At 45.6% G+C, this 22,636-nt stretch overlaps 1 pseudogene; it reads right to left on the bottom strand.

Moving 5' to 3' along the window:
* Positions 1-15,160: 15,160 nt before the first annotated feature.
* On the bottom strand, positions 15,161-20,169 carry LOC119251396 (HLA class II histocompatibility antigen, DP beta 1 chain-like; annotated as a pseudogene).
* Between the last annotated feature and the right edge of the window lie 2,467 nt (positions 20,170-22,636).

Raw genomic sequence — 22,636 nt, 5'->3', positions numbered from 1 at the left:
AATTGATGTCCTCATCTAAATTATTTTTGTTTACTTTTACTATGAAAAAATTTACTGTGAAAACATAAAAAGTGGCTTATTATTTCTATTTAAAAATGTATATTGATGTTGCTCAGTTTTAACTCTGTATATTGTGAATATTAACAACACAACAAACATAAGTAACACCTTTTAGGGTCCTCCATAATTTTTAAAAAAGATTTATTTATTTGTGCATACAAGAACTGCGCTACAGGCCTGAGATGTGGGGGGGTGAAAGGATTCACCAGAGACAGAGTGGGGAACAGAACAGGCAGACTGACTGAAATACACTGCTGAGGGGAGCAGCGGGAGAGTCAGGAGAGGTCTGCCGCGCCATGTGGGTAGCTCCCTGGCCAGCCAGGGATCGAACTTGTGCTGCGGTGGCTGCAGATAGCTTTATAGGTTGCATCCTAACCCCTTGTGCCACTAAAGGAGGCCCTCCTCCATAATTTTTAAGAGTATAAAGTGTCATGAGGAAAACAATTGGGAATGAGTAATCTAGAGGAACCCCTAAAAGTATTCATGCCTGTCCCCACCCTCAGAGATGTGGATTCAACTCATCTGGTGTGAGGCTTGGGGAAGGCACTCTTGGAAGGCTTCCCCAGATGACCTCAAGCTTGAGTTGAAGCTTTCTGCTCAAACACCACAAGAAATAAGCAGAAGAGCAGAGTGAAAAAGGGAACCAAGTGTTCTAGATCTGAAAGGGGCTCCTGGAACCTGCTGTGTCCAGAAGAAAAGGCTGCAAGAGCAGGCACAGAAAACCTGAACAACTGGCTAAAACAAATAGTAATTAATTTTTCTCAAGTAACAAGAAATCTGAGGAAGACAGTGGCTGGTGTTGGCTTGACCCCTCAGTGAAGCTCCCCGAGCCCCAGACTGCGTATTTGTACTCTGCCATCTCACATTTCCCTCCCTTCCTCACGCTGCCCCCTCATGTCCTCAAAGTGACCGCTGCCACTCTAGATATCACTTCAACATCCAAGACAGAAGAAGGAACTGACAGTGGCGGCCACATCTGTTTCTTCAGCAAGCTTCTGCTTTTGGGTCATCCAGCCTCCCCCTAACTGCAAGGAAGGCTGGGAAGAGGAAAGAGTGGCCAGGATGAGTGCGGGGGCAGCCAAACCACAGTGTCTGCCCCAAGCCAGTTGAATCAGTAGGTGGAAAGTCCAAGTTGAACTTCCTCCCCTGGGCAGGGAGCAACTCAACAGTGGTCATTTAGACTGAATTGGTTATGAAGTCAGGGACTTGTGGCACCACTGGGCAGACTCTGTCATATTTTCTTTAGGTAAACTAAGCACATTTTAAATTATAGCTACTGTTGTTCTGTTTAAGTCACTGTCAAACATGACATTCATCAATAAAGAGAAGATGCAATAGACATGTCTGCTTCACTTAGCTGTGCAAGTGCTGGTACAGCCTTGCTGTATCTTCAAAAAAGAGCAAATCTGTGGTATTGCAAATGCTTTGAAGATACTGAGTCTCATCCCTGCAGATATAGAGGCAACATGGGAAACGAGAAACGTATAGCCATCACCAAATTGCATTATTTATGTATTATTACAAATAAATCTATACCAGATCCTTTCTGAAATGATTATAGGTGATCCCAAACTCAACCAGTGCCCACCAGTACACACCAGAGTGTTGGGGCTCCTCCCCTGTCCTGTCATTCATCACAGCCTCTGGGGCTTGCCAACTGCACTTGCTCCTCCTTCTGGGTGCCACGGACAAGGTGCCAATGACTGGCAAGACACTGTGCAATTACCAAGAGACAGGGCTTGTGAGAGAGCTGTGAGTGAGCGTCCTGCCCGGGCAGTGGAGGAAGGCATTCCGGGGGTCACAGCCTCTGATGCCTGAGATTGACGCATGCATTGAGGCCACAGCTCCATTTTGTACTTCCACGATCCTGCTCTTGTTCTGTTTGGGCTGTGAATGAGATTTGCTGATGTGTTGGTCAAAATTGTGCTTAACTGTGGAAAAACACTGAGAACAATGGCAGCTTAATGGAAACAGACTATTCTCTTTCACGTGGAACCCCAGGGCTGCTGTGGTGTTTAATGGTGTCAGAGATTCTTGTTCCTTCTATCGGGTTCCACCAGCCTGAGCATGGCTTTTCCTTCCCACGTCCAAAATGACTGCTCGAGCACCACATTTCATGGTTGCGCCCCAATCAGCAGGAAGAAGGAAGGGGAAGAGGGGCCCATTTCCCTTTTTATAAGACCACTTTCTAGAGGTGGCACACGCCTGTTCTGCTTACAGCGCCTTGGACAGGACTTAAGTGTGGTCCCACGTGACTGGAAAGGAGGATGGGAAACTGTACTTACACTCAAAGTCCATGTGCCCAAGTGTAGTGCACATTTCTATTAAGGAATAGTGGGATTATGGATATTATCATTCAATTATCATTCTCTGCTCCCCCACTTCTGCAAACAAGTTCTTGAGTAAGATCTGGAAATGGGGGGGCGGTGAGGAGTCACTGCTATGGCTGCTTTTACTAATAAAGCAGTACCAAAATTTCCATAAGAATCAACGGTTTAGGGGCCTCCCTGGTGGAGCTAGGGGTTAAGTCTCAGCACAATAAAGCTATCTGCAGGACAAGTTGGATCCCTGTTCTGCCAGGGAGTTAACCCACATGGCGAAGCAGACCTCTCCTGTCTCACGGCTGCTCCCCTCAGCAGTGCATTTCAGTAGATCTGCCTGTTCTGCTCCCCACTCTGTCTGTGGTGAATCCTCTCACCCCCCACACCTCAGGCCTGTACCCCAGTTCTTGTATGCATAAATAAAAAGAATTCTTAAAAAAAAAAATCAAAGGTTTAAATAATGAAAACAAACAAACAATCAAAAAAGAATCCACAGTTTAAGAACATAGTTTTTGTCCTGAGGGGAGAGAATTCCAATGTAATTCACCTTTAGGTGGTGACTACAGATAAACTATTAAACAGGAGTTCAAAAATAAATAAGTGATTTAGTTTACATTTTGGCAAAAATCCCACTTGTGATTTCTTGAAGTTTTGGCAGGTACCCCGGGGTGGCACCTAGAGCTGGCGGCCATGTCCAAGCAGCAACTTTCCTCCCCAACTCCACTTGAATTACCTCTATTGCTGTGCTGGCCTCTGAGTGTCTGAGACAGTCACTGCTTTGCTGGAGAATCAGGGAAAGTTATGATATATATAATCTCAAGATGATTTTGTTTTGTTAGAGATGTCAGCCAACTGACAGAGACATGTGCCGCTTATGTATTCAATAGTCAAGTCATTGAACTCAATAGTCAAGTGATTGAACGCAGTGGCCTACATGCCTGTTGGGCTCTAAAGCAGAGCTGTCCAGTGGATTTCCTGTAAAGATAGAGATCTACACCCATGCCGCCCAGTAGGGTGGCCACTACACATGTGTGATGTGCACCTAAGGGAACTTATTTTTAATTTTATTTAATCGAAATAGCCATAGGTACTCAGAGGCTGCTATATTAGCCCAGCTCTCAGTGATAGGGGCTAGGCAGGGAGTGAGCAGGTCCCCCTGCACGGTTTAGGAATCTGCATGTATTCACATTATGTGACCTGTGACCTCTTTGCTCTGAGGGCCTACAAGAGTGATGGGTGCCATTTCTGTCAGAGACCTGAGCCATCCCAGAAGAAGAGATACGCAGGTGGCAGTGGTGGGGAGCTGCCAGGGAGATGGGCCGCCACAAAACTGCCAAAAGTTGTTCACTGCCTGGAGTGAGGGTCCTTCACTTTATTTAACTCACTCTACACTAGCCTGTCAGAGATGAGGTGTTAGGAGGTTTTCTTTGGGAGCATGATGCCTGACTGTTCCCCCATGAGCTTACTGATCTAATTAAAGTGCATATTAAAGATACAATCCCTGTCCTTTGTCTTTTGGTTTCAACAATTGTGGTGGACAGAAAGAATGTGGCATTTCCTGGCAACATAAGGTGTCTTGCCATTTAAGTGCTTGTGTGAACTCGGAACCACCTTTAGCAATTCAATAAAGACTCTCAAATTATACAGCTGTGGGGCTATGCTCGCTTCAGAAGTCAACATGCCAATTAATTCTGTTCCTCTTTTGGGGGGAGAGAATTTCAAGGGCAAATTATTTAATTTGGGGTAGAATTTTTCTCCTTAAAAATTTGCTGCAAGTTTTGTGGTTTTATGGTTCATTTCCTTCTCACTGTAAACTCAACATGAAAGACAGTTTTGGGGTGCAATTGCTTTATTGAAAACCAGGTTTACTGAGATAATTTATGTACAGAATAATTTATCTTTCTTAGCTGTATCATTTTGACAAGTACTACATGATCATCATCACAACCAGATAAAGGATATTTCTACCGTCCTTAAAAAGGTCTTTATGGGGACCATTGTTTTCAAGTCACTCCTGGTTGATGTGTAATGAACAGTCTTAATACTAGTGAGTGTAATGAACAGTTTTAATACTTGAATTGGATTTAGGTAATCAGTTTACATTCTGCTTTGTTAGATTAGACCTTAGGGCAGGGTCAAAGAGTGGCGATATAGTAAATGTGACTTGTTGGTGCAGCCAAGTAAAAGCAAGCTGCTGGTGATAAATGTGATTTATCCCCTTTGAAAAGAGTGCATCTGGGCCTCCTCTGGTGGTGCAAGTGGTTGAGCGCAGGCTGTGAAGCTGTCTGCAGCCTCTGCAACATGGGTTTGATTCTGGCCGGCCGGTGAGATACCCACATGGTGCAGCAGACCTCTCCTGTCTCGCTCGCTGCTCTCTTCAGCAGTGTATTTTGTCAGTCTGCCTGTTCTGTTCCCCACTGTCTTTGGTGAATCCTCTCACCCTCCCGCACATCTGGCCTGCACCCCAGTTCTTGTATGCATGAATAAATAAATCTTTTTAAAAAAGTTTAAAATAATAGGGTTTCTAGGGCCTCCCCGGTGGCGCAGCGGTTGAGCGCTGGGTTGCGAAGCTGCCCGCAGCCTCTGCAGCGCCGGTTCAATCCCCGGCTGCTCCCCGGCCACCGGAGGAGGGTCCCACATGGCGCGCAGACCTCTCCTGCTGCCCGCTGCTCCCCTCAGCAGTGTACTTTGGTCCTTCTGCCTGCTCTGCTCCCCGCTCTGGCTCTGGTGAATTCTCTCACCCTCCCGCGCTTCTGACTGTACCCAGTGCATGTATAAACAAAAACAAACAAAAAAATAAAATAATAGGGTTTCTATTTCTTAAAAAAAAAAAAGAAAAGAGTGCATCAGCGGTGAGCAAGTCGATGGAGGATTGATTAACAAGGTCTCTTCCTATGGAAATGACATCTGGTATGGTGCTGACTACATTTTAATTGTTATTTTATAATTAGATGAGTTAAGAATATGTAGAGTACTTAGAACGGTCCCTGGCACCTACTAAGTAAGTAGTACTCAAGAATCAGCCCTTTTTAAAAACATTGCTGTAATTCACAATTAACTTCCAAGACCCTCTTGCCCTTTGACTGGCTAAACAGAGTTGTTAAAGGGTTCTATTGACAGAATGCATTATCTCAAGGTTCTTCATTAACTGTGTTACCATAATTGTTATTTTACACATTCTCCCTGCAGACTGGACACTTTCAGATTTGCATTTTTTCGGTGGGTGAGTGCAATTCCAGGCGTTGAAAGTGGGAACATTTCCATTTTCCAGAAAGAATTTCAATATTAATCCAAGTAATGTATCCAGAGGCTGATGAAATCACCATGGAAACTTGTTTTGAGCTGGTATTCTGTAACCTCTTTTAATATTGTTACAACCTATCCCCTTAGAAACTTTTCTCCTCCACATCCCCTAATGTTCAAAATGGCTCCCCTATTAGGTTAGCTTTTCCTGACTAAAGTTGCTGTAGATCTTGTATCCCCCAAATCCTAGAATTCTGCAACATTGTCTTTTGTCCAAAGCCTTTTAAAGGAGCACAGTGTCTCTAGAAGATCCAGTATGGTAACAGACTTGGAGGAAAGGGCATTGGGGCTGTTTGTGCTGGGAGAGGATATGGCTAGAGCTTTAGGACAAAGCTCTGACTCAGAGGGTGAATCAAAGGCAGTGTGTTGCAGCACCCCCTTTCTGGATGTACTGAGACAAATACGTTGGTGCAGTTGATAAGCTCTTTGTCTTGGTGTTTCCCTTTGGCTGGGTTCCCAGTTCTTTTAAAAGGCGGGAGTTGAGAGGTTGCCAAGATGACTTCTACAGCTGTAGCTGCTGTGGCTGTGGGAATTGGACTGTTTTAGATACTTCCTTAACCTCTTTTGTAATTGTGAGAACTCACTAATGGGTCTATTATGTTTCAGGATTCTGATATCCCCAAATCCAATGAGCCATGGCCAGATAAGACACAGTTTCCCTCTTCTCTGTTCTCAAATTCTTTTCATTTTACTTTCTTTAAAAAAAATAATTCAAGACCTTTATTAACAGGTGCTTGCAGCTTGTTGACTTTTTTTTAGTCAAGTTGTAAACTTTAATTACCAATTAAAAATGAGGTTCTTAAAAATCTCAACTTGACCAGATATGAAACAATTTAAAAATCTTCAAAGACATGTTGAAAAAAACATGCTCCCCCCGACCCCCCAACAAACAGTCTCTGTCTCCTACACGGTGAAGGCACTTCCTGGGATTATTCTTTCTTTCTGACAGTCTGATGCATAAATTCATCTCCCTTGCCGTCATTCCTGTCGTTGAAACCACAGCCATCCCTCCCACTGAACCATTTTGCTGTTCCCCGAATCTCCCGTGGTGTGCAGTGTGTGGCTGGTGCCCATAGCGCTTGGGGTAGGGTGGGGGGACCTGGCCAAGGCTGCTGAGGCTTGGTCTTGGGAGGCTTATGTTTCCAGTGACAATGGTGAGGTGGCTGGGGCAGGGGTGGGGGGAGCTTCTTCCAGGGACAATGGCAGTGAGGGGGTCGGTGGGGCTGCTCAGGGCACTCAGATCTTTGCTCAGGCACTCAGGGGAAATCTTTCTCCATTATTTCATTTTTCAATTCTCTAGCAGTTTCTTCTGCAGTGAGTCCTGCCTCCATTAAAAGTCACTAAGATAATGCTTACAGACTTCTAGAGAAAAGAGTATAAACTCTACTCTGCCTGTCCAATATGGTAGCCACTAGTCACATGTGGCTATAATAGCTTAAGGTTAAGTAATTTAACATCAAATGACAAATTTAGCCCTTTTGTTGCTTAGACTCTTGCATTTTCAGTGTTCAAAAGTGCCTGTGGGTAGGGCTGTTCTGTTGGCTGAGATATACAACATTTCTATCAGAGCAGAAGTTCTACTGGACAATCCTGGCCATGTTTTCTGCTGGTCTCACTTTTCACAACCACGGGGACTGTCGCAAAGACCTTTCCAAAGTCGATTAAAAGGTTGCCTTGTGTTGGCATGTTTTTATATTCAGTTATTTTAAAGTACAATTTAAGACACAAATTATAATTTAAAATATAAGTAATTATTTAATAAAAATATAATTGGACCTCAGTTGCATAAAAAAATGAAATCCAAGGCCTCCCCTGGTGGCGCAGCAGTTGAGCGCTGGGCTGTGTGTCTGCCCGCAGCCTCTGCAGCGCCGGTTGGTTCCCCGGCCGCCAGCGAGGGTCCCACAAAAAAAAAAAAGATATCCAGCCATTTGCAACAACATGGATGGACCTAGAAGGTGTTATACTAAGAGATGGAGATGGAGAAAGGCAAATACTGTATGATTTCACTCACATGTGGTATAGAAAGAAAGAAATGAGTGAAGTGAATAAAAGAAAAACAAACCTTTAATTATAGGACCGAATTAATGGTTACCAGAAGGAAAAGGGGGAGCAAGGGGTAGGTAAATCAGGTAAAAGGGGTCAATTATATGATGAAGGATGGAACTTTCTTGGTAAATATAAGGTACTATATACAGATGTGTTGACCTATAATGATGCAGCCCTGAAACCTATATAGTGTTGTAAACAATGTTACTTCAATTAAAGTATATACTTCAACATTATATAATATTAAGGTTTGTTAAGTGACAGAGCAACAATTAGTATGTTTTCTTGGTCACCGTTAAAGGCATAGCCGAACCACAGAAGCGAGGTACTGCCTAAGCTACCACATTTGGCCATATTTATTTTGACTTTTGTGTGCCCAGATTTTTCTCTGTTTTTTTCATTAACAACGTTAAAGAATATTCCCAGTTGTTAACGAATTCCCTTATTTTTATTCCTTATTTCTTGTTCTCTGAAAAGCCTCTCTTTTAGGGTCTCCCCGGTGGCGCAGCGGTTGAGCGCTGGGTTGCGAAGTTGCCTGCAGCCTCTGCAGCGCCGGTTCGATCCCCGGCTGCTCCCCGGCCTCCGGAGGAGGGTCCCACATGACGCGCAGACCTCTCCTGCCGCCCGCTGCTCCCCTCAGCAGTGTACTTCGGTCCTTCTGCCTGCTCTGCTCCCCGCTCTGGCTCTGGTGAATTCTCTCACCCTCCCGCGCTTCTGACTGTACCCAGTGCATGTATAAATAAATAAACAAATCTTTAAATAAAAAAAAAAAAAAGCCTCTCTTTTAAGAGTTTCCACTGCTGGCCACTAGGTGGAGATGGGATCTTATTTTATAATCTCCAGCTTTAAATAACTATTCAAATTCAGTCTTTGCAATGGGTAATCTGGCCTTTTCCTTGAAAACCTTAGAATATTTATGATGGGAATTTAACACACCCCACATTTAAATTCCTTACACTTTCCAATAAAAAGGGAAAGAGGAAAGCAATACTAAATCTTTTACCTACTTGTTTCCTTTGGCCGAAACTCTACCCTCAAGAGGCAAGCTTTAAAACCTGATCCGATGGTTAGAATTCTGAGTTAACACAAGGCTTTATGAGTCTAGACTGGTGACACCACCTTAGGAAGAATTCCTGGTCAAACAGAAAATTAGGGAGACCTCCTTCTCCTTGTCAAACCCTAAATTAATCATTGGTTTTGCTTTATAGGCAGAGGGTGAAATGTTTAGGACTCCAAGGTAACAGTCAACATAGTTTTTAAACTAAGTCCTTTTTTTAAAAAAAAAGATGTATTTATTTATTTATACAAGCACTGGGTACAGTCAGAAGCAAGGGAGGGTGAGAGAATTCACCAGAGACAGAGCAGGGAACAGGAGAGGCAGACTGACGAAGTACACTGCTGAGGGGAGCAGCGGGCGAGGCAGGAGAGGTCTGCGTGCCATGAGGCTGTGGGCAGCTTCGCAGCCCAGCGCTCAACTGCTGTGCCACCAGGGGAGGCCCTAAACTAAGTCCCTTTTAATTGTGACTCTAGATAATATTAAATTAAACATTAGACATCTTAAACTTTGATTTTTAGTCCTTTGCTGACAAGCATTGTTTGTTTGTTTCTTTTTTTCTTCTCAAAAACCCAAATAGTGAAACCCTTATCTTAGGACAAGCAATGAGACTCACTCATAGTCAAAACCCTTGGATGCGAAATTCTTCAGGAACGAAGACTACCTTTCTCTTTTAACCAAGAGGACCTATTGTGCATATATTGAATTACAATTTCTCTGTCCCCTCTGGGGCACTGAGAGGTGGGCTACCTCTACTCTGTACTAGAAATGTCACAAAACAAAGCATATGTAATTTCTCATGGCACTGAGAAAACAAAACTGTCACAAAATAGAACATTTTTATGTGCATCCTTAGTTTGTCACTTCAGCTTTTCAAAACTGCTTATATGCTGATAGGACTCATAAAGCATCTGTATAATAATGAAAAATAACCATATGAATTTAGCTCTGTGTCTATATGCAATAGCCACTGTTTTTGTAGAAAACCAAAATTTGGGTCTCCCTGGTGGCTTAGGGTAAAGTCCTCAATAGCCTGAGTTTAGTTCCGTCCCCACCCAGGGAGCTAACCCACATGGTATAGCAGACCTCTCCTGTCTTACCTACTGCTTTCCTCAGCAGTGTATTTCAGTAGATCCACCTGTTCAGTTGCCTACTCTGTCCTGGTGAATCTTATCAGCCCCTGCACCTCTGGTCTATAGACCAATTCTTCTGCGAAAAAAAAAAAAAAAAAGAAGAAAAGAAAACCAGGATTTAAGAATGTTTTCTATTTCAAAATAAGACTTTCTTTGATAAAAATGGGAGCTGGACTGTGTAGTCGTGTCTCAAAGACCCTAGTGCTCGCGGTCTGACTGAACAGCTGACAGAAGAGCCGACAGATTGCAGAATTCAAAGAAGCTTTTCCATTACCTGACAGGATTGGTGCTGGAGCCCTAAGAGCAAAGGAAATGGGATCTGTAATGAGGTCTCTCAGGCAGAATCACAGAAGCCGAATCACAGGACACGATTAATGGAGTAGATGCTGATGGTAACCGCACAATTGACTTCCCAGGCTTTCTGACAATAATGGCAAGAAAAATGAAAGGCATAGGCAGTGAAGAAGTCAGAGAAGCAGTTGTGTGTTTGGTGAGAACACGATGGCCCCTTCAGTGCAGCACTGCTTCGCTATGATGACAAAGCTGGGTGAGATGTTAACAGATGAAGTGGTCAGGCAAGCAGATGTTGATGATGGTGGTCAAGTAAATGCTGATCAGGGCCTCCCCAGTGGTGCAATGGTTGAGTGCTGGGCTGCGAAGCTGCATGCAGCTTCTGCAGCGCTGGTTTGATCCCCGGCCACCAGTTCGATTCCCAGCCACCGGCGAGGATCCCACATGGTGCGCAGACCTCTCCTGCCTTGCCCGCTGCTCCCCTCAGCAGTGTATTTTGTCAGTCTGCCTGTTCTGTTCCCCGCTCTGGCTCCGGTGAATCCTCTCACCCTCCCGCGCTTCTGACTGTACCCAGTGCTTGTATAAATAAGTAAATACATCTTTAAAAAAAAAGTAAATGCTGATCAGTTTGCACAATTGATGTCAACAAAGTGAAACCATTGTACAGAATGTGTCACATTTCTTGTGCAAATTGTTTATTTGCCTTTTCTTTGTAACTTATCTGTAAAAGGTTTCCCCTACCATCAGAAAATATGCATGGGTAGTAATCAGGACTTCGTGTGTCCGTGTTTTCTTCCCTTATCTTGTCATTGTCCAGAAATCTTATTTTAGAAAATTGATCAGGTAACACATTGCATGTGCTTACTCTGGGAATATGTAAGCTTTCTGCACAGCTAAGATGGAGTTGGTTAAATGAACATGTGGGTTAAATTATTTTTAAAAGTAGCTTTCTTTAGGAACTGTTGTTGAAGTGTGGAGTTGTCACTCTGCTTGAACTGCGGCTATCAACAGCAGAACTGTGCTATCAACAGTATGTTCTTAAAAATTGCACTGTGGGGCCTCCTCGGTGGTGCAGCAGATTGAACGCAGCATTGTGAAGTTGTCCACAGCCTCTGCAGTGCAGGTTCGATTCCCGGCTGGCCAGGGAGAGTCCCATATGGCACGGCAGACCTCTCCTGTCATGCCCGCTGTTCCCCTCAGCAGTATATTTCGGTCATCTGCCTATTCTGCTCCCCGGTCTGTCTCTGGTGAATCCTCTCACCCTCTGGCCTGTACCCCAACTCTTGTATAAAACTAAATAAATCTTTAAAAAAAAAAGTTGCACTGTGGCAAAATGGGTTATTTTATAGGTACTCACACAGTATTTTTTGGTAACCACTGTCCTGTACTAGAAACATTAAAAAAATTTTACTTGTTTATTTTTATTATTTCTTAAAAAGATTTATTTATGAATACAAGAGCTGGGGGTGCAGGCCAGAGGTGCAGGGGGTGAGAGGATTCACTAGAGACAGAGTGGGGAGCAGAACAGGCAGATCTAGTGAAATACACCACTGAGGGCAGCAGTGGGTGAGACAGGAGAGATCTGCTGCACCATGTGGGTCACCTCCCTGGCCGGGGATTGAATTCATGTTGTAGTGGCTGTGGATAGCTTCATAGTGCTGCATCTTAACCCTTTGTGTCACCAGGGAGGCCCCTATTTTTTTCTATTTTAATAATTTTTTTACATTGTTATTCATTTTTGTACAGCATTGGATTTCTCCCCTCGGTGTAGCTCCTGTAGTTCTGCCACCACATCACCCGTGAACCAGCACCACAGTCCCCTGTGCTCGTCCCTTCCCTGTTTTGACCCTTCTCCCTCCCACTCCCCTGCTGTGTGCCTCAGATCTATGGTCAGTTTTCATTTACTTGCTTTTTAAACTTTGTTTTAGCCACTTACAGAAAGTCTCCTCATGGCACAATTTGCCTAAAATATATTCCTAGTTGATATTTGTTTTCCAATAAAAAATAGCATTTTACCACTATCGATTCGGGCAGATGGATAAACCAGAGTCCTGGAGACCTCAGTGGCTTTTCAGACTTTAATGCTCTTTCATACCAATTGTTGTGGGGCAAGCCCGCAGGCTGGCAAAGCACGGGGGGATGGCAGGAGGCTGGCAGGCCTCCCAGTCCTGGGGAATCTTTTCTCTTTCCTTTTGGGCTCTCTGCGGTGTCTTCCAGTGGTTCTGCCTCTCTCTAGTCACTTGTCCTCTCTAGCAGGTTTTTGTCTCTGAGTGACGCCGCCCTTTACAGCCTCAGCCTCCAGGCTCAGGTGTGCCCACTCATGCTCGCCCGCACCACACTCCAGGTGTCCACCATCAGGCACCTGTGCCCCCGCCCACGCTGCCAAGGGCCTCTGCATTCAAGGCCGCAGGTGATAGTCACAGAGGCCAGTGTTGTAAAAGCCTGACCATTTCATTGACCTGACAATCCCCCTTCCCTCCAAAGGGAGAGGACCATTAGAAGTCTGCATGGGCTTTTCCAGGCTTCACCCCATGTGCCTTTTCCCTGAGCTGATTTTGCTTTCTATTTTTTCACTATAAAGAGTCACAGCTGTGAGCACAGCTGCACAGTGAGTCCCTGAATCCCGCTAGTGAGTCATCCACCGTGGGGTGGCCCTGGAGCCCCATGACAGCCACTCATGGGATTGGTATCTCATAATATTTAAAATCAGATTTACACTCATGATTTATGAACATAAATTTAGTCAAATTGATTTTCTTTTTTCTTCTTTTTTCTTTTTTCTTTTAATAGAACAGGCAGACTGACTGAAATACACATTGCTGAGGGGAGCAGCGGGTGAGACAGGAGAGGTCTGCTGTGCCATGTGGGCAGTGCCCTAGTGGGCTGGGGATTGAACCCATGCTGCAGAGGCTGTGGACAGCTTCACAGTGGTGTGCTCAACCCCTTGCACCACAAGGGAGGCCCCAAATTGATTTTCTTTATTCAAATGTAAGAAGGTCAGTTTAGAAAGGAAAATTCTAAACTTAATTAAAGCTCTGCTGATTTTGAAAGTTGGTATTAATCTATGAATATTTTAGGAATGAGAAGTTTTCCTGATGATTGTTATATAAAACTGGTGTGCAGGTGGCACACCATCCTGTGAAATACTTCTGTCTTGGTCTCATATCATTTGATATGTTTTACTAAATTGCAATAAACTATATTCTAAAAGTAGGTCTCTTGGTGATGGTACACGGATGAATTGGTGGTGGGAATTTCATGGGGACTATAATCGAGATGAGAAAACATCCATTGCAAAAAAATGAAGAACGATGTAAAAATACATAAAATAAAAAAATAAAAGCAGATCTCTGAAAAAGCTGGTATGCAGATATAGATCACCCATTTGAAACTGGAGATGTTCTTCCCACTGAATGAAGCAGAGGGTAGGGAGTTTAGGGTGATCTGGGGCACATAGAGTTACGGAGTGAAATATAACTTGATGCAAAAATAACATAAAAATTATTGTTATGCTGTTATAACTGCTCTTTATGGCTATAATCTTATGTTGATTTTTACACTTGGAAAGCATTTTCTTAATAATTGACAACCTTATCCATTGTGTATAAATTTCAATGGCATAATCATATATCTGTTCCATCTTGTGTTACTAGGAGTGATGGCTCTGCTCCTTATTGGTAAGAGTATCGAGTGAATTTGGGCATCTACAATGAAATACAGCATATTAGGAGACCCACTATCAGCTGCCTTCTTATTCAGTAAGGAAACTCGATCACCATCAAGCAGTTTATTTCTGCACACCTGGGAGAAATACTGATGAAGCCCCAGGTTCTTTACTGGACCCAGTGATCTCAGAACCTTTCAAGCATAAACTTGGCCCCACAACTGTCTCCTTCGTCTCAAGAAGAAAGGAGGATCATCATTGGATTTGAGTGGTTATATTCCTCAGAAAAGGGCACTCTAGAGACTGGAGACCCCAACAATGAAGAAGTCCATGAAACAAAAATGCAGAGGCTCAGAAACTGGCATCAGGGGCACAGAAGCAGCTATAGTGCCTTTTTTGGATGTGGGGGTGCTGGACAACATAAGTGTCAGGAACACTGTTTCACAGCTACAGGTGACGTTTGATCAGCTCAGGAGTCCTGTGAAGAAGAATTGAAACCACCCAACTCAGAGGCTGCATTTCCTTTCCCTGGAGAGTCCCGGGAGAGAGGGGAAAAAAAAGTATAGAGAGAGGCTGGGTGTTGGCCTGATGAGAAATGGAGGAGAGTTTCTGGTGTTTCCTTCAGAAATGGCGCAAAATAGTGCTCATTGCTTGTACCTACCCAAAGATGAATATGGGACTAAGAATTGGGGGCAGTTTTTTTTTTTAAAGATTTATTTATTTATGCATACAAGAACTGGGGTACAGGCCAGAGGTGTGGAGGGTGAGAGGATTCACCATAGATAGAGTAGGAAGCAGAACAGGCAGATTGAGTGAAAACAGTGCTGAGGGGAGCAGTGGGCAAGACAGGAGAGGTCTGCTGTGCCATGTGGGTAGCTACCTGGCTGGTTGGGGATGGAACTCGTGCTGCAGAGGCTGCAATAGCTTCATAGTGCTGTGCTTAACCCCTTGTGCCACCAGGGAGGCCCAAGAATTTGGGGCAGTTTCGCTCAACTTGAAAAGGGGCCAGCCTCTGAGCATACCCTCCCACCCTCATCCTCAGAGCACTGCCTGTGATCGGTCCTGAACACAGGGCACTCATTAAATGCTCCCAACTTGTGTGGCAATGACATGAGTTACAGCCTAACAAGGACGAAGGGAATGGAAATCCTACCTGCTGGCTGAGGTCCTCGTCATCCTGAAATGAAAGTGAAAAGGAAGATGAATTCAGTAATTTTGAAAGTAAAGATCAAGAACATTTTAGAAAATTATACAAACATTTGCACCCCATGCCCCATGTCAGTGGCAACTAGAGCAGGCCCAACTGGTAGATGTAAGCCAACCCCAGGGGCTTGAAAGACCAGCCTGCAGAATAAGTTACTAGTGGTCTCGGGTGTCCTACTGGGCCAGGCAGCTTGCTCCCTACAGGATGTCTTGGCCTTATCAGAATCTGAGTTCAGTGGCCCCCTTTGCTCTTCTGTCTCAACTTCATCAATGAAGAATAGGAGAATGAGACAGTTGAAAGGCAATGCCAACCCACTTTCCAGAAGTTTCTTACCTTGCAGGTTTCGAAAATGGAGAATGGTGCTCAACACAAAGGTGATGAACCCCAAAACGAAGCCCCCAACTCCAGCCAGCATCTTGCTCTGGGCAGAATCTGACTATGCCTCTGGGAAGAGCAGAGCCAGGGTCAGTCTTACCTCTACCTGCCACAGGGACAGACCTGTGTCCATCTGACCCTGGATCCTGATCTGGTATATACCACAGAAAGAAAAAGGACAGGGAAAAACCAAGCTTGGAGACAGGATGAAGAAGGAATGATATGGAAAGCACCCAAATTCTGGGTTACAGAGTGGAGACTTCCACAGGAGGCAAATCTGGTTTTACATCAGCCTTGAAGTCCAAGCTCCAGAGCTGAAGGAAGAAGCCAGTTGCCATGTGTGTTCTCCTTTCTGAAATTTTCTGACAAGGAGAGGTTCTTTAGGACCCACCAGGGCGGGGATAACTGCATCCTAGAATCACTGGATCCCCACTGCACACAACCCAGGCCACAGTCAGTAGGAAAAACACAGGTTGTTGTGACCCCCAATGTGCAATGCACCCAGAGCCCAGGGGCGAGAGGGCCATCAGGAAGTAACTCACTCTACTCCACAATGACAGCACTGCCCAGGCTGGGGTGCTCCACTTGGCAGGTGTAGATGTCTCCCTGCTGGGGAGTATTTCCAGCATCACCAGGATCTGGAAGGTCCAGTCCCCATATGGATCAGGTTGGTGGACACAACCCCAGTTGTTTCCTCCTGTCCATTCAGGAACCAGCGGACTTGAATGTTGCATGGATAGAAATCAGTCACGTGTCAGATGAGTGGGTTGGGGTGTTTCAGGAGCCCCCCTTTGGAGGGGGAGATGTTCACTTTATGTTGGACTAAGAGTGGGGAGAAGAATCTTATTATGACAACTGAGACAGCTCAAGCAGTGCATTTAACTGTTTTCTTGCAAAGTTGACTTGTAGATATTAAAGATGATGATGTCATCTAGAAAGCTATCTGGAGGCAGAAGATGGGGAACAAAGTAGGAAAAACAGAATAAAATATGCAAATGTTCCAAGAACAACCTTTTTATGCATAAGAAAGAGCAGAGAGGCATAGAAGAGGGTGGAAGCTGGCACTTTAGAAACTTTTGCCAGAAATGTATAAATGGGTGATTAATAGTCTTTGAACAGAAATGTTGATTCAGCGATGAAGCTACCTAATTTTACACTTTCCTAGCTTGTACAAAGGATGTATAATCCTGCCAAATATTATCTTGGAATCAGAATATATTCAGCCAATAGCATCCTTCTGATCCATCAGTCTGACATCTTCATTAAAAAAAAGAAGAGATAAAGCAGCCTGATTTGTTCTTCATTTAACTTAAATGTCTCCTGCCTTCTCTGCCAAAAGAAAAAAAAAGTTTGTAGCAAGACCCACAAACCCAGTGTTCTTAGTTCCATAGTGTTGGATTAGCAGAAGGCTGGCTTTTCCCACGCTTGTCTGTGCGGGACACACCAGGAAGCCCCCTGGGTTCAGGTCTACCAGCCTGGGGCACACGGGGCCTGGAGTTGACAGAACCTGCCGGCCCTGCTGCCAAGCCCACCCTTCAGGGACCTTCTCTCCCAGCTGCGCCCTCACCTCTGCGCTTCAGCATGAAGCCCTTGTCCAGACCAGCTCGTAAGTGTGTTTGCAGACCGTGTCCACAGCGCTGTCTCATTTCCAGGAACTTCTTCTGGTGGTTCCAGTTCTTGACAGTTTCCCGTCCTAGTTCATTTACAGCCACAAAAATCCCCACGGCACTGTCAAATTGGACGTACATGTCTCTATTGTACACATATCGCTCCAGGAAGTCGTGGGTCCCCTTAAACTCATAGCAGTTGACCCTCCTCTGGTACACGTACAGCTCTGTGGAGAGTGAGAGCGGTGCCGCCTCAGGCCGGGCCTGCTCGGACCCTCTGACCCCTGATGCCCCAACGCCAGGCCTACTTCCCTCCAGGTCCTTTGATGTCGAGAGGCTGTGTGCAGGGCCACATAGTCCCGATCTTTTGCCTCTATTCTCCTGACTCTCCATCTTCTTTCTTGCAGAGTGTCCAGGCCGAGGACTCACTCTGCTCTTGGCCTGAGGGCCGCTGACTAGGTCGTTGCCAACATAAAAGCTTTGCGGTCACTCTCTTCTCAGCATTTTCTGTCTCTCTCTCTTTGCTTCTTTTTGTTATTCTTTCTTGGCGAATGAATAACTCAGTACAATATTATTTATCACTGTTGATGTAAAGGTATTTTTCTTTTTAAAGATTTATTTATGCATACAAGAACTGGGGTACAGCCCAGAGGTGTGGGGGGTGAGAGAGTTTACTAGAGATAGAGTGGGGAGCAGAACAGGCAGACTGACTGAAATACACTGCTGAGGGGAGCAGCAGGTGAGACAGGAGAGTTCTGCTGTACCATGTGGGTCACCTCCCTGGCCAGGGATCGAACTTGTGCTGCAGAGGCTGTGGATAACTTCATAGTGAAGCGTCTTAACCTCTTACTCCACCACCAAGGCCCTGTAAAGGTTTTTTTCTAACTACATCTAAACCTGTCACCTTCCAGGGTGAAATTATAAAATATGCATTTTTCTTATATCCAATAATGTGATCTTGTACAACTCATAGAACCTCCCTGGTCCAAAGTTTTCCTACCCAGTCACAGGGGGGTTTAACAATCTCTGACGTCCTTCTGGGCACTAGTTGCACAGAGGCCCACCTGAGAGAACCTTAAGATCTGGAAGTGTGGACACAATGTGGACACAGTGACCATGGGCTCACAGAGGTGTGGCTGCAGGGGCAGGGAGCACGTGAAGAGCAGCTTAAATTCGTTGAGAGTCAGAGGCAAGGGGACTTATGAGGGTTTCGGAGGGAGCTGACAGTGCCTGTGGGGAGGTGGAGGGCAGGATCCTACAGAGGGATCTTTGGGGAAGGCGCTCAGGGCAGAGGTGCCAGGGACCAGAAGGAGCAGCAGGAAAGTGGCAAGGGAGTGGCTGCGGTGGCAGGAGATGAGAACAGGAGGGTGGTGCTGTCTGTTCACTGTGCAGAGTTAGGAGTTTGGGGATTTTTCCTACAGGGAACAGATTGTTATAAGCCAGTGAGAGATTTCAGCTGACCTGCACACGAAGAAGGCCATCTGTGGGGAGTATAAGGGTAGATTAGATGTTTTTACAATAGACAGGAGATGATAAAGACACGGATGAGAGTTAACCCCTGGTGGTGCAAGGGTTAAAGTCTCAGTGCTATCAAGCTATCACCAGCCACTGCAGTATGAGTTTGATCCCTGGCCAGGGAGCTACCCACTTGGCACAGCAGACCTCTCCTGTCTCGCCCGCTGCTCCCCTCAGCAGTGTATTTCAGTCAGTCTGCCTGTTCTGTTCCCCACTCTGTCTCTGGTGAATCCTCTCACAGCCCTCCCCCCACCTCTGGCCTATACCCCAGTTCTTGTATGCATAAATAAAAATAAATCTTAAAAAAGAATATGAGGGAGACTATGAAGCAAAGTCTGTGTATAGGATTTAGGGCTAGGAGGGGTTTCCACGTTCCTGACACAGCATCAAGAGGCAGTAAGTGTAATGCTGAAGGACACGGATGCTGGGGAGAGCAGGCTTGCTTTTCTACCTTAATGACTTATTAACTGTGTAACTTCAAGGAGGCATAGTGCCCTCAGCAGTGAAATGGGAACAAGGCCGTTTCCCTGACAACGCTGTGTGGATTAACTGGGATCAAGAAGGTTATATGCAACTCTGGAATGCAGTACTGGCCCAGTTAACAGCAGTTGTGATCACATGCAGATTTTTGTTCATAAAGCCGCAGTGATAATACCCAGTGCGTGTTCTTTCTGCACTCTGCTCTCGCCTGGCTGCGCCCCATCTCTCAGGTGAATTTACTTTCAAGCGCCTTAAGAGTGTTGGACATTTGCCAGTTCCACTTTCTCCTCTCCTGACCATTCCTCCTCAAACCCATGCACTTTATTTTTTTTATTTTTCAAAGATCTATCCATCTCTGCATACAAGAATGGAGATGTAGGCTAGAGGTGTGGGGGGTGAGAGGACTCACCAGAGACAGAGATGGGAACAGAACAGGCAGACTGACTGAAATACACTGCTGAGGGGAGCAGTGGGCGAGTCAGGAGAGGTCTGCTGTGTCATGTGGGTAGCTCCCTGGCCAGGGATTGAACTCCTGTTGCAGTGGCTGTGGATAGCTTCATAGGTTGTGTCTTAACCCCTTGTACCACCAGGGAAGCCCAAACCCATGCACTTCATTTTTTTATGTATTTCTCTTTTTTCCTTTTTTTAAAAGATTTTTTATTTATGCATACAAGAGCTGGGGTACAGGCCAGAGATGCAGGAGGTGAGAGCATTCACCAGAGACAGAGTGGGGAGCAGAACAGGCAGACTGACTGAAATACACTGCTGAGGGGAGCAGCAGGCAAGGCAGGAGAGGTCTGCTGCACCATGTGGGTTGCTCCCTGGCTGGCCAGGAATTGAACTCATGCTGCATAGGTTACAGATTGCTTCACAGTGTGGTGCTTTACCCCTTGCGCCACCAGGTTGGCTCCAAACCCATGCACTTTAAAGTGAACACTGACCCCCCTCCCCCCATCTGCCCTGACAAAGCTGCTGCTGACAAAGACCAGTGTCTGCTGCATCTAATTACCTGCTCACACCCCTCAAGTGTCTGCGTGCCCTCTGCTGTGTTCCTGACACTCTGGCCATTCTCCACTGGGATTATTTTACTCACATTATTCCACACATACCAGCCATAATGTGTTGCTCCAGCCCTATGCGCTTTTTTAAATTCTACATCTGTCCCCGGACACCTCCAGTTGCACATCCCACAGGAGCCTCATCATCAGCTGGTCCAAATAAAACTCACGACTTCCTCCTGCACACCCGCTCCGCCCCCGGTTCTTGGTGAAAGGGAGTCTTACTCATCCCCTCCTCTAGCTGAGAGCTCAGTCACAGAACTCACTCTCCTATTATTTCTGATCAGTGAGCAGGACCTGATACTTTGCCTCTTGAATCTCTCCCTGTTCCCACTTTGTCCCCCTGTCCACTATAATAGGTAAGTCAGGTCGCTCTTTCCCAGCCTGGGTGAATGCGGTGGCCCCTAACGTTTCTCCAGCCTCAGTTTTGCCTCCTTTCATTCATCCCTTGCCTAAGCCTGAAACTTACAAGGTCACAGGATGACGTCCTGTCTTCCTGACTTGATATGTGAGGCTTGTTAAGATGTGACCCCTGCTTTCCTAAGCAGTTTCCTCTCAGGCCCCTTCTCTCTCTCTCTCTCTCTCTTTTTAAAATATAGCTTAAACCCAGAAGGTCTAATTCCTCCCTCCTTCCTTCCTTCCTTCCTTCCTTCCTTCCTTCCTTCCTTCCTTCCTTCCTTCCTTCCTTCCTTCCTTCCTTCCTTCCTTCCTTCCTTCCTTCCTTCCTTCCTTCCTTCCTTCCTTCTTTATTTCTTTTTTAAAGATATTTATTTATTTATGCATACAAGAGCTGGGGTACAGGCCAGAGATGCGGGGGGTGAGAGGATTCACCAGAGACAGAGTGGGGAGCAGAACAGGCAGACTGACTGAAATACACTGCTGAGGGGAGCAGCAGGAGAGTCAGGGGAGGTCTGCTGCGCCATGTAGGTAGCTCCCTGGCCGGCCGGGTATCAAACTCGTGCTTCAGAGGCTGCGGTTTACTTCATAGTGCTGTTCTCTTGAGCCACTCTTATGGCTTTTATCGTGGTGATTTCATTGCCTTTTTGTGTTGCATATTTCTTTTTTTTTTTTTTTAAGATTTATTAGTTTATTTATACAAGCACTGGGTACAGTCAGAAGCGCGGGAGGGTGAGAGAATTCACCAGAGCCAGAGCAGGGAGCAGAGCAGGCAGAAGGACCGAAGTACACTGCTGAGGGGAGCAGTGGGCAGCAGGAGAGGTCTGCGCACCATGCGGGACCATCCTCTGGTGGCTGGGGAGCAGCCGGGGATCGAACCTGCACCGCAGAGGCCGCGGACAGCTTCGCAACCCAGAGCTCAACCGCTGCGTCACTGGGGAGGCCCTGTGTTGCATATTTCATCTTGTATAATAATTGCATATTATCAAGTGAAATAAAAATGCAAAAATAAATAATATTTGCACCCATGAGTTGGATATTCTCTTTCTCCACAATTTTCTTCATGACCCAGTAGTCATTGTGTTTTCTCAACAATTTCACCATAACCCACGCCCTCTTTTTGTCCCTTCTCATTTCTGCTCTGTTGGAAGTTGAGGAAACTGTGATGAGTTGGGGGCATAAAAAGGAACTGGGGGCATCTGCTCAGTCCTTGGAGACTTACCCTGGACTCCACATTTCTCTCAGCACCAAAACTGCAGAGGACTCTGGGCCTACCCTTCCTCTCCCCTTCCTCCAGCAGATTCTTTCACATGGTGACTAGACTCCATCTCATTCCTTACTGATCTGAACCCATTGGCTTCTCCACCTCACCCACAACTTCTACAACCGCACACCACTCTGCTCACTATTCACCTCAAAGAAGCCCCAAGTCCTGATTTCCAATGTATTTATATCAGCATACAGCAGTGTCCCTGTTCCCAGAGCATTTTCCTGTGCTACCTCTCCTTTCACCTCCTTCTCAGCTACTCCCACAACTCTCACCTGCTCTCTAAGACTCACTTTCTTCTCTCATCTGTAGGCATGATTCCCACAGCTGAGCTGCCCTTGTCAAATTCTCCATCTAAATGATGAATGTCAGAAAAAATGAATGTCAGGATGGGTGGGCCATGGCTTGTCCTCACTACTCACCTTGGCGCCTCACATTGACCAGCACTATTCCAGGGAAGGGGTCCTGCCTGGTTCTGTGGAAGAACCTGACCTGGAGCACAGATTCTACAACATGATCTTGGAGTCCTGATCATAATTTCCCCTTTCTGATCTTTAATATTGACATGTCATCTTTTTTTTAATTAAAAAAAAGTAAATATTTTTACTTTAAATAAATATTTATTTATTTATTTATGCACACAAGAGCTGGGGTACAGACCAGAGGTGTGGGTGGTGAGAGGAATCACCAGACACAGAGTGGGGAACGGAACAGGCAGACTGACCGAAACACACTGCCGAGGGGAGCTGTGGGCAAGTCAGGAGAGGTCTGCTGCACCATGTTGGGTTGCTCCCTGGGTGGCCGGAGACCGAACTTGTGCTGCAGAGGCTGTGGATTGCTTAATAGTGCAGTGCTTAATCCC

The sequence above is a fragment of the Talpa occidentalis genome, unplaced genomic scaffold, assembly GCF_014898055.3.
Source record: "Talpa occidentalis isolate TD23 unplaced genomic scaffold, MPIMG_talOcc4v2.1 talOcc4.2, whole genome shotgun sequence".
Classification (NCBI taxonomy): domain Eukaryota; kingdom Metazoa; phylum Chordata; class Mammalia; order Eulipotyphla; family Talpidae; genus Talpa; species Talpa occidentalis.
Note: the sequence above shows the minus strand (reverse complement) of the source record. Positions and strands in the feature narration are given on the sequence as shown.